General features: G+C 38.9%; 1 pseudogene; it reads right to left on the bottom strand.

Annotated features, from left to right (window-relative positions):
- Nucleotides 1-3362: 3362 nt before the first annotated feature.
- LOC127941384 (uncharacterized) lies at nucleotides 3363-7988 on the bottom strand (annotated as a pseudogene).
- Between the last annotated feature and the right edge of the window lie 4178 nt (nucleotides 7989-12166).

Raw genomic sequence — 12166 nt, 5'->3', positions numbered from 1 at the left:
GACATTGTGACCTCTGGCTCATTGCCATCAAATTATTCAGCACAAGCAGCTAAGCTTTTGGCATTAACAGAAGCATGCAAACTAATGACAGACAAATGCGTAACGATTTACACAGATTTACTAGACAATATGCATTTGGGGTGACTCGTGATTTTGGTGCGCTGTGAAAACACAAAGTTTTTAAAGTAAGATGGGCGACCAATATTAAACGCACCCCTCGTGGCAGATTTGCTAGATGCTATTTTGCTGCCAGAAAAGATAGCGATTTGTAAATTTTGCAAAGATTCTGTATCTACAGGAAACGTCAGAGCAGACGCAGCGTCGAAGGCTGCAGCATCTCAGCAGACAAAATCATCAGAGTAAACTACTCTGTTACTTTGTTATCTGAAAATAACCCTGACATTTCTTCATCTTTACAGGGCATGCAGACATTTGAGACAGGACAGGAGAGAGAGAAATGGAAACAGTGTGGCTGTGAAGTGGTGAATGGAGTATGAATGAGCAGAGATGGCAAGCCTTGTTTACCTAAACACTTCTTTCCTCACTATGCTAAGTCGATGCATGGGAAAGACCACGCATCGAAAGGGGGAATGATTATGCAAATTAAAGAATTGTGGTTTACAAAAGGGTTAAAAAATTTTTTTTTTTTTTAAAGATTTGTCATTTGTAATAATGTGGCAGGAGGCATAAAAATGTCTCAGGTATCCCAGACAGCACAGATGGATTTCATTGAACTGTTCCCATGTGAAGGGAAGGGAAAATGGTTTGGTATTTGTGGACATGTGGTCCAAATGGGTAGAGGTCTTCCCAATGTCCAAACAGGATGCAGCAGCAGTAGTAAGGGCTCTGCTGACTGAAATAGTCCCGAGATGGGAAATTCCACGATAAAGCAGTTCAGACAATGGAACAAATTTTGTGTAGGGGCAATAAAAATCGAATTGGCTAAGTGTTGTGAGGAAACTGGACTCACATGGGTTAAGGTGCTCCCAATCGTTCTCATTTACATGAGAATGAGAAATCGATCCAGAGTAAACCTGAGCCCTTTTGAAATTCTCTTTAGCAATTCACCATTTGTGAGTATTGAAGGGGGTAAAACAACAGCTACCATCTACAGGTGTGTGAGCATGACACGTTGAGTTTTTGCAAGGAAATGTCTTCTCTGTTGTCTAATGTCTGTGTTCAGGTGAAAGCTGCTCAGGAGAAGGTTATGGAGCCAAAAGAGTATCAATAAAGATAAATGCACACACTACATTCACATATGCACACATAGGATTCATACATGCACACACATGATTCATAAATACACACACAGGATACACAAATGCGCACAAAATTCACAAATGCACACACAAAATTTAAAAAGCACAGAAGATTCACAAATGCTTACAAAATTCAGAAATGCACACAATATTCAGAAATGCACACACAATTCAGAAATACACACACAATTCAGAAATGCAAACAACATTTTCAAATGCACTCAAGATTCACAAATGCACAGAACAAGATTCAGAAATGTATTTCCGATGCACACACACATATATCTTGATTTACAAACTGCTTGCGGTCTGTGAACTTCACTGCATTTGTGTGTGAATTTTGAGACTCCTCTGACTTGGCTCGACACACAAATGCCTTTTTTTAAACAGGGAATGATCTGCAACCAATCAGATATCTCCCTTGTTTGAGCCAATCACAAGAATGCACCCCACGTGGGGGATTGTTTACTTATAAGCCAATCAGCGAACGACTCAATTTCCTCATGCAGCAAAGACTAACTTTCCTTAGCGAATGACTCACTTTCCTCTCGCAGCGAATGACTCACTTTCCTCTCGCAGCGAACGACTCACTTTCCTCACGAGTCACGCAGCGAGCGACTCACTTTCCTCAGCGAACGATTCACTTTCCTCACCCAGGGAAGTTGAGCGAACGATTCCCTTTCCTCACGCAGCGGCGACTCACTTTTCGCAGCCGGAGAGTCACTTTCCTCTCGCAGCAGACCACTGACTCTCTCTTCATGTAGGGACTGAATATTATAATTAAAGTGACTTCTATATTGCATCCAAAAGAATATTTAGATATATTTAAAATATTCAAAAATGTGTAAAAATTTTTTTTTTACTTTCATTAAAATATTTCAATAAAATGAAATAATTGCCTATTGCAAATTTATGAATCCATGGTTAACTTTTTTTCTGCAGTCACAGTCTGGGCTATATGTATTGAGACATTTTTAAATTTATATTTTGTAAAAAATAATAAAAAAATAAACCTGAATTGTAATCTAAACATCTGTATTTCCATACAATTTCATAAATAGGCTGTGTGAAGGCGTTCATGTGATTGGCTTATAAGTAAACAACCACGTGGAGTGCGTTCTTGTGATTGGCTAAAAGAAGGGAGACATCTGATTGGTTGCTGATCATTCCATGCATTTGTGTGTTGAGCCAAGTCAGAGGAGTCTCAGGGTGTACTCACACTAGCCAGTTTGAACCGTGCCCGAGTGCGTTTGACCACCAAAGCGCGGTTCGTTTGACTAGTGTGAGTACTCCGAATCGTGCCCGGGCGCGGCTCGATTAGCCGGCCCTGGCCCGCTTGGAAGGGGTGGGCCAGGGCACGGTTCAGTTGGACTCGGGCGCGGTTCGCGTGCAGTGTGAGCGCTAACCGTGCCAGGGCACAGAAAAGGACGCTTTGCATCATGGTTTTGCGACGCTCCAAAACCAACATGACAGGGAAAGGGTCGCTTTGGTCTACGGCAGAGGTGCAAAACGCATAAAAACCAAAAACTGCAAAGTCCTTGCTGCACTTCAGCTGGTATCTTGCAAACATCCTCATACGAGCAGCACGATTACGTGAAAATGTTCGCGCCACTAAGGCGACACATCTGTTTAACAACAGGCTGTGAGAGGGCTGTGGACCAAACAACACAAAATTATCCACAAAGAAAACAGAGCAATGCACTCCATTGTGTTCATAGAGCGCCGCTCTTCCTGTTTATCCCGAAACCGTCGCACCATAATGACGTAAGCGTGCTCCGGCACGAATGCTGAAACCCTATATGTGAGTGCAGGCCAGAGTGGGAGTGGGGAGGGGGGACAATCGTACTCGGGCCCGGTTCATGGCAACCGTGCCTAGTGTGAGTACACCCTCAAAATTCACACACAAATGCAGTGAAGTTCACAGACCGCAAGCAGTTTGTAAATCAAGATATACGTGTGTGTGCATCAGAAATACATTTCTGAATCTTGTTCTGTGCATTTGTAAATGTTGTTTGCATTTCTGAATTGTGTGTGTATTTCTGAATTTTGTGTGCATTTCTGAATTTTGTAAGCATTTGTGAATCTTCTGTGCTTTTTAAATTTTGTGTGTGCATTTGTAAATTTTGTGCACATTTGTGTATCCTGTGTGTGTATTTATGAATCATGTGTGTGCATGTATGAATCCTATGTGTGCATATGTGAATGTAGTGTGTGCATTTATCTTTATTGAGACTCTTTTGGCTCCATAGAAGGTGCTGAAATTCCACTGCACAACCTGAAACCAGGAGATTTCGTGATGGTATGAGATCTGAGGAGAAAGAGCTGGAAGGCGAGAAGGTGGCTGGGACTGTTCCAGGTGCTTCTGACCACTCACACGACTGGGAAGGGAGCAGAGAGAGCAACGTGGATCAGGTTAGCATTCTTGAGTGTGAATTTTTGATTTTGGATTGTGTTTGTATCTGTGACGTGACTGAGGGTCTGATAATATCAGGAATGCAGTAGCAGTGATTACTCGTTTAGCCTGGCGCCCAGAGCAAACATAATGTTAAGTGTGTAGTGAAAGTATTACCAGTAGAAATGAATTTTTATGTTTTATTGATCAATGAATGATAAAAAGGGGGAAATTGTGGTGGAAAAATTAATTGAACATTGCTTCTGTATGCCTATATATGCATGTGTTTTCTTTTCTTTGCTGTGTGGGTTCAGAAGGGCGACACCTGGGAGGAAAACAGATGTCTGAGTATGACCTGAGAGGGTCATTGGGCCATATAGTGGGGGGGGGCAATGTCTGAGGATGACCTGAGGGGGTCACCTAAGTCCTAAATGTGTGAGAAACCGCCCATAGAGAGTGTTCCTTGTTATGTGTGGAAAATTACAGCTGTTCAGACTGTATAACCTTGGAAGCAGCAGAGGTATATAAGGTGGAGGACTGCCCTCTTTCTGGGTCGGTTTCACTCTGCAGGAACTCAGTGTTGCTGTATGACTGTCTGACCTTCTTTGCAAAGAATAAAAGCTTTCTTTTTAATTATACCTGAGAATGAGTCTGTCTCTTATGCTGACGAGAGTTGATTTAAATTTTGCCACGACAGGTTCCTTGTCGCTGTCGCCTCTGGCTTGCTTAGTTGGGGTCACTTCATCTACAGCGATATCGTTGACTTGATTGCAAATAAATGCACAGAGACTATTTAAACTGAACAGAGATGACATAACTGAATTCAATGATGGACTGCCTTTAACTATCATTTTGCATTATTGACACACTGTTTTCCTAATGAATGTTGTTCAGTGCTTTGACACAATGTATTTTGTTTAAAGCGCTATATAAATAAAGGTGACTTGACTTGACATACCAGGGATCATGGATCAATTTGCATATGTCAAAATACTTGAAGAGGTCATGTTGCCTTAAGCTGAAGACGATATGCCCTTGAAATAGTTGTTTCAGCAAGACAATGACCACCAAACACCAAACATTAGTAAATGAGCAAAGTCTTGGTTCTTCCAAACCAACAAAATTAATGTTATGGAGTGGCCAGCCCAATCCCCAGACCTTAATCTAAATTGAGAACTTGTGGGGTGATATCAAAAAAGCAAAACCAAGAAATGTGAATGAATTGTGGAATGTTGTTAAAGAATCATGGAGTGGAATAACAGCTGAGAGGAGCCACAAGTTGGTTGACTCCATGCCACACAGATGTCAAGCAGTTTTAAAAAACTGTGGTCATACAACTAAATATTAGTTTAGTGATTTACAGGATTGCTAAACATGTATAAAGTTTAGCAATGTAAAACATTTGTATAAAATAGTTTTGAGTTTGTACAGTCAACGGGAGACAAGCTCAAACTAGATTGACACGCAAAATAAAAGCAGCGTTGCAAATAAATTAATAGTTATGACCATGGAAAATATGTATTGCAAAATCATTGCTTTCATTTATGTTTTGCAATTATTTATTTTTGTTTGCAACCCTTCATTTTTTCTTCCAATTCTTTATTTTCTTTTGCCATTCTTTATTTTTGTTTGCAAAAAGCAAAATTATTTTACTCAATACTTAAATTTTTGTTTGCAATACATTATTTTATTTTTTTGCGTATATATATATATATGGCATTATATTGACTCCATACACGGCCAGCTGTGAAATAAACCATTTTTTAACCCAATCAGAATTGAGTATTTAGACAGACCATCAAATCACTTTAAGGCGTTACATTATAATGTGCAAATACACACAGTGTATCGTTAACTCTGCCTGAATTGTCAGGGTGCCTGTCTTGATATCCCTGATCTTCAGTAACATCCTCAATGACTAAAGAGCAGCAGTATCATGTACCTGTGTGTGTAGAAGTTTCTGGTGTGTTTGTAGTTGAGGGATCCTGAGAGTTTGGGACTGGTGTCGTCGTTTGAGCTTGATCTGTAGAGAATGAATGTTAGTTCAGATTCATCTTACTGTAGAACAGGGCATCTCTGAGAAATCATCTTCTATACAGTGTTTTCTGAACTACAAGTCATGTTTTTACCATCTGAAACATGCTAACATTTATTCAAAAACATGCACTAACCTCAAAAAAAAAAAAAAAAGTTTGAGTTTTTGAAGTTTGACACTTCAAACTATGCACTTCAAGCTTTCAAGCATATAACAATTATTTCTAGCAATGCTAACTTTAATATCTGTTTAATATCTGTGACAGTCAGCGTGAGCATTCGAGGCATATTTCCAAACACATTCTCCTGTGAATCGATGCGGTTTTAAGAAAAAGCTTCTTTAATAATAGTTCAGAAACCAAATGTTCCTCTGCAGCTAATGATTAATTCATGGAAATGATCCATTCTGAATGAGAGGGACGTAAGCAGCTTCAGTTTCACTTTAAATACCTTTTTATAGGTTCGACATGTCAAATAAATGTTGTTTGCAGTGAATTCCACTGTAATTTGCTTTCATTTTATACTCATTTTTCTGTTTTTGTTCAGTAAAATACGTAATAGTGCAAATATGTGGACAGTTTACACCAATAAAACCAGTATATTACACACACAGACACATTCACTTTAGCTTTGAACACTGTGTTAATTATGAGGATCCTTAAAACATGGTTTTCTAGAACGTGTGAAAAGCCCTGACATAGAATATGACAATCATATTTTAACTCAGATCATAACATTACATATAAAGTTTAAATAATTCCAGCAGAACTTCTTGACTGTAATATTTGGACATTAGTTTGCAGCAGTGCTTTGAGTTTCTTCTGTCAGACTGAACCAAGCTTTTGTTCTGCTTCAATAATACTTACAGTCCTTAATATTACTCACATTATGAGGATCTGAAACTGATAGAGGAGATGTTTTCTCACCTGATCTCTTGACAGTGATTGTGACTGAGGTCTTGACTTGATCTCTCTGAGTAACTTCACATCTCCACTCTCTGTTGTGATCTTCATTCAGGAGTGTTATATTCTGAGTGATGATACAGAGATCTGATGAGGATGATCTCGTCAGTTTAACACCAGCCGGAATCACCCAGAACAGATGAATTCTCTCAGAACGACCCGAATAATCACAAGAGACTCGAGGATATGAATACAGCCGACAGGAGAGAGTCACAGAGAGACCTGAACTGATCTGAGTCTGTGAGGATGAGACTGAAACACAGAATAACACACACATCACACACTCTTCAATCATCAGGAGAGATTTAATCAAGAATTTGTCATTTTTAAACTGATCAAATAATCATTAAATTACCATGAAGAACATGCAGATAAACACGAGTGTCATTTCTTAGTCGTGGTCTCCACTCACATCAGTCCATTGTTGGCAGGTGTAAAGTCCATAATCTTCTGTTGAGATCTTCCTGATGTTCAGAGAGCAGTCAGACCCCAGACTCAGTCTCTCATGACTCTTGATGTCATTCTTTTTCCCTAAATTAATCAGTTCAACTGTTTCTGATTGATTGAATCTGTTATAATAGCTCCATGTAGTTGAGTTGCAGTCATGAAGAGCATCAGGAAGAGCATTATTACAGGGCAGACGGACATCTTCACCAGAACTGATGAACACATGAACATGATCCTCTCCACTGATACCTGAAACACAAGAAGATCTGATTGATCATTATGATATATATTAATAAATGAATCACAGAAAGCAGAAGGTTCAGATCAGTCTTTTTCAGCAGTTATTACAAACACACTCTCCAGAATAAACTCTTGTTCTTCATCAGAGAGCTGTTCAAATCACAAACACACTCTTCATCAGAGAATAATTGAGAGATGTTTGAGAGTGAATCTGTCTAGTTTGAGTGTGTTCAGGAAGAATCAGTGTGTTCTGTATCAAACACAAGAAGAAACTCTTTCTCAGACTGATTGCACTGAATGTGTTGAAGAGAAAACACAGATGTCTTTACCTGTGAGAAGTGAAGAGAGAGCGATCAGTCCCAGCAGACACAGATGACACTCAGACATTTTCTCTTTCTCTTCATCATTTGCTCTCAACTCTTTCTTTAAATACTCTCAGCTCCTCGTGTGGTTTTAACTTCCTCTGATCTGACCGACTGAGTGTTGAAATGACTCTAGAGTTGTTATTTAGTAACATGATGTCAGTCGTAATGGAGAAGTGAGGTCAGCTGGAGCCGATGTAACCTGCAGTGTTTCTGTGTCCACCTCAACAGGTCAAGATTATCCCTCGAGACCCGAGCGCTGACTGATGCAGTGTTGTGTTGAAACCTGTTCCTCTGCTGTTTCTTAAGACCTAACCATAACCACTAACCAGACGCCACAGCGGTGGTGAAACATGTTCTTCAGTGAGAACTGATTACTGTTAACCTCTCAACACACATTTACTCTGAACACGATCTACAGGCCATTCTTCACATTACTCCTAGTTTCACTTCTTTCTTTCTGCAGTTCAGCTCTAGACAGAAAATCATTCACTTATAGAAAACTGATCAAACTGGTTTGTTACTGAAAAGGTTTCCACTATCAATCACTTCCTATGATTGTGTTCACACTGAGAGAAATAATACCCATAATGCCACAGTGGATCAATGCTGTCTGGCGTTTTGAAAATCTACTTTTTCAAACTCTTCCAAAGACTTTCAGTAAAAGATGATGGGTTTGTTGTTAATTGACCAAACTGTGAATGTTTTTAACACATCATCAAATGTGATGACATGATGTCAGAAGTGTTTGTTCTCTGCGAGTCTTTCAGATGTTCACTGATCTTTCGTCTCGTCTCGATATCCACACTTGAGAGTGAATGTACAGGAATTAAAACTTTGCCCTTTATGTATATTTAATTTGAAAATACATATAACTTCTGTAATTTTAGTAAATATATAAAGCTGTATGTATTTTGAAGCAGCACCACTGAGCAGACAAGTGTGTGAAGAAAGCGCTGTATAAACTGTTAGTTTTTCTCTCCTCTCATCACTATAATGGTCATCTTTCATCTCTTTGTGGGAACTCAGTTAGTTTGACCGCACTGGTTTAACACACACTGATCTGAGATCATCTCTGAACACTGTTTAGACGGACGCAGTGAATTCTCACACATTCACACAGCACTTCCTCTTCTTTCTTTAACTGAGTTCCTCGACTCTTTTTATATATATATATATATATATATATATATATACACACACACGCTCTGTGGTATATATATTGGTCTATGGCGCAGTCTATTTTCAGCTCCTGAACACACCTCTTTTTTTAGATCAGCCACCCATGGGTGCACAAATGGGGACAAATGCATTTGCTAATTAAACGATGTGGCGCTGGACGGGAAAATGTGAACGGTGCCGGACTGAAACTAGCAAACACACTTGTGCTGCGCCTTGTGTCGCTTGCAACAGAATAATAACAACGTATATAACTCCTCTTTTAGTTTGTTTGTTTTTTATTTCAATGATCAATCTGTGGAAAATCATTCAGATAGGAGGTCAAACATTCTAAACACTCAAACTAATAACCTTCAAGAACAATAATTCTGAAGAGACTCATCAAATCATCAGTTGATTTTGTGGTAAAATATTTTACAGTACTTGAGTATTGTCTATTATTGTATATAATAATTCATTCTCAGAAAGCAGATATGGCATTTATCGCAAGATTAGTTAAAACATTCACAATGCACCTGCAGACTATTTTTCCAGGCATGTTTTTCATCAGTGAAGATTTCTTTAAATAGTGTATAAATCTTGTCTAGACTCATTCTTGTGAACCCTGTCTCGTGTCTCATCTCAGTTAGGTGTTGCTTAAAGCTGCGGTAGGGAACTTTTGACGCTCTAGCGGTTAATAAACAGAACTGCTTGCGTCTTGCAGAAGAACATCGTAGCCGGAACTACTTCTCTCTGTTTCTGTCTATGAAGAATCACAAAGGTACTGGGTTACTCCGCTGTGGTACCCCCGAAGCAATCTAAAATAGTCCGAATATAAACACTTATTATAGGTGCACCCTAGTGATTCAGGACAAGCCAAAAACACGGTTTGGAAAATGGATTTATGGTGTACTCGCTTATTATATACATTTTTCTACATTTTGAACACAAACAAAGTTACGGACCGCAGCTCTGATTGGTTGTTTCTTACCGGGAGCGATGTATTTCTGCAAATGGCAATAGGACACTGGGAGGAGCCAGAGGAGCTTGATTTATTCACAGATTATCTGTCTCATATTCTACTGTCAGGACATAAACAAATATAACAAATATTTAACAAATGATCATAATTTATATAACAAATATTTAACAAATGTTTAACAAATATATAAAAAATATATTTTTACAAAAGTTACCTACTGCAGCTTTAAATCTGCTTAAACATGTTTACACTTGTGTTTGATTATTTTTGCATTATAATCTGGCCTGTCATTACAGCCCATTTATTGTTATTATTATTATTCTGTTCTCTAATTTAATTTTCATAACCAGGTGTTTTTGTTTTAAGCATTAATCTCACAAAATGTTTTAACATTTCCATAAAAATGCACATTTTCTTCGATGTAACTAAAGTTACCATGCTGTTAACCCATTCAGTTGGCTCAGTTTGTCCTGCGATGACCCCATCTGCTCAATTCTTTGTAGTTCTTCAACCACTTTCTCTCGCAGAGTTACAGGTATCCTTCTTCTGTCTAGGTCTGATAACTGGTCTGATATTTGGATCAATTTGTATGGGGTGTTCTCCTGGTAAACAGCCTAATCCTTCAAATAGATCGTCAAAATCCTTGAAGATGTCACTGCTATTTTCAATTTCATACAGTCTTTTAATCATGCCCATTTTTTGACATGCAGATTGTCCTAGAATGGCAGGGGCATCATGTTTCATTGTTTCAAACTTTGTACACACAATTCAGTGCTTTTCTAGCCCAGTGGCACCATCCTGTGTCCAGAATATGTAACAAGTTTGCAGCTTGACCTTTGTAGTCTCCCTGCTATGTTTAGCAACTTGTACACTCTTTCCCTCATGACATTACATTCAGCTCCTGTATCTAGTGTCACTTTTACATCATTCTTGTCTATCGGGATTGTCTCGACCCATTGTTCGTCCTCCTTACTTGAGTTGATGGACATTACATTTCTCTATTTTTCCATGGTTACTGTACCAATAAACATGTTACCATCTTGTTCAATCATGTGCATTCTTTTACTCTGACTCTGCAGGTCTTTGGTATTAAAATGATTTTTCTTCTGACAAGACTTACATGTTTTCCCGTAGACTGGGCATTTTCTGTACTCGTGCTTGTTGCCGCATCTGCTGCATTCCTTTCTCATCCATCACTGACGTCTGCTTTGGCTTAATGGATTCAGCTTCGTGTCCATTTACTTCATCATTGAGGGTTTTCATCTGACTCGACGTGATCCCGCTGGCCCTGCAAATGTCTATGGCCTTTTCCAATGTGAGATCCGTTTCTCTTAGAAGTCTGCCTTTCAGCTGATCCTCTCTTATACCACTTACATTCCTATCATGAGTTAATGAATCGTGCAGATCACCAAACTCACAGTCTTTTGCTTTGCTTTTCAGATCAGTGACGTACATGTCGATTGTTCCTGCACGCCCTTGCTATCTCGTGAAAAACACATGTCTGATGTACGGTAGGTTTTTTCGAGGCTCACAGTAATTTGTTTTCTTGTCTTTCAGTACTTGTATTTTACAGTAGGTGGCCAGCCTTTCTGGGGCTTACCGCCGCGGCAGTGCCGCAGTGGTAACTGAAATTCAGTCGCGTGTTAAAATCATTTTCGAAACTAACGCCAGGTGGCGCAAAGGGACGCCTTGCGAAATGAATGTATTTGAATATTATAATGAATTTTTTTTTTCTTTCTTTCATTGCATCTGAAAACGACTTTGTTCATTACATTCACTTCACGTGATCTGGCGCAGATCAGCCTCCACAAAGCTCAGCTGTGGACGATTTAAAAATGTTTGATATAAAGCAGTGGTTCTCAATCTAGAGAAAAAAAAGAAATTCAAAAAATGCCAGCGAATGAACATGTACAAACTGTCAACAGTCGCAGTATCAGTATTGAAGGAGAAGTGCTGGATTTTCGTTTTTTTTTTTTTTTTTTGCCCTGCAACTCACTTGAAGAAGTTCAGATAAATGGAAACACCATCCATAACAATCCTTAATTGAAGAAATGTGGCAAATATCTCAAGAGAGAACCTAATATTATTAAATTCAATAGTGCTTTCCATATTTGGGTCAAAATAGGCTACATTTGTGAACTCACATTTTCTGAAATGTTGTGCGTCAGGTCATGCAAGCCTGCATCTTAAACCCTCTGTCAAACTTTCTGCGTCCACGAGTCCGCTATGGACCGATAGGTATGCGTGATGTAAAAAAAAAGGTTGGAAAAAAAAGGTTGAGAACCACTGATATAAAGGTCCCATTTTATACAGGAATTGTTCATTTAAAA

The sequence above is a fragment of the Carassius gibelio genome, chromosome A21 (assembly GCF_023724105.1).
Source record: "Carassius gibelio isolate Cgi1373 ecotype wild population from Czech Republic chromosome A21, carGib1.2-hapl.c, whole genome shotgun sequence".
NCBI lineage: Eukaryota > Metazoa > Chordata > Actinopteri > Cypriniformes > Cyprinidae > Carassius > Carassius gibelio.
The sequence above is the reverse complement of the archived record's forward strand: the minus strand, read 5'-3'. Positions and strand labels throughout refer to the sequence as shown.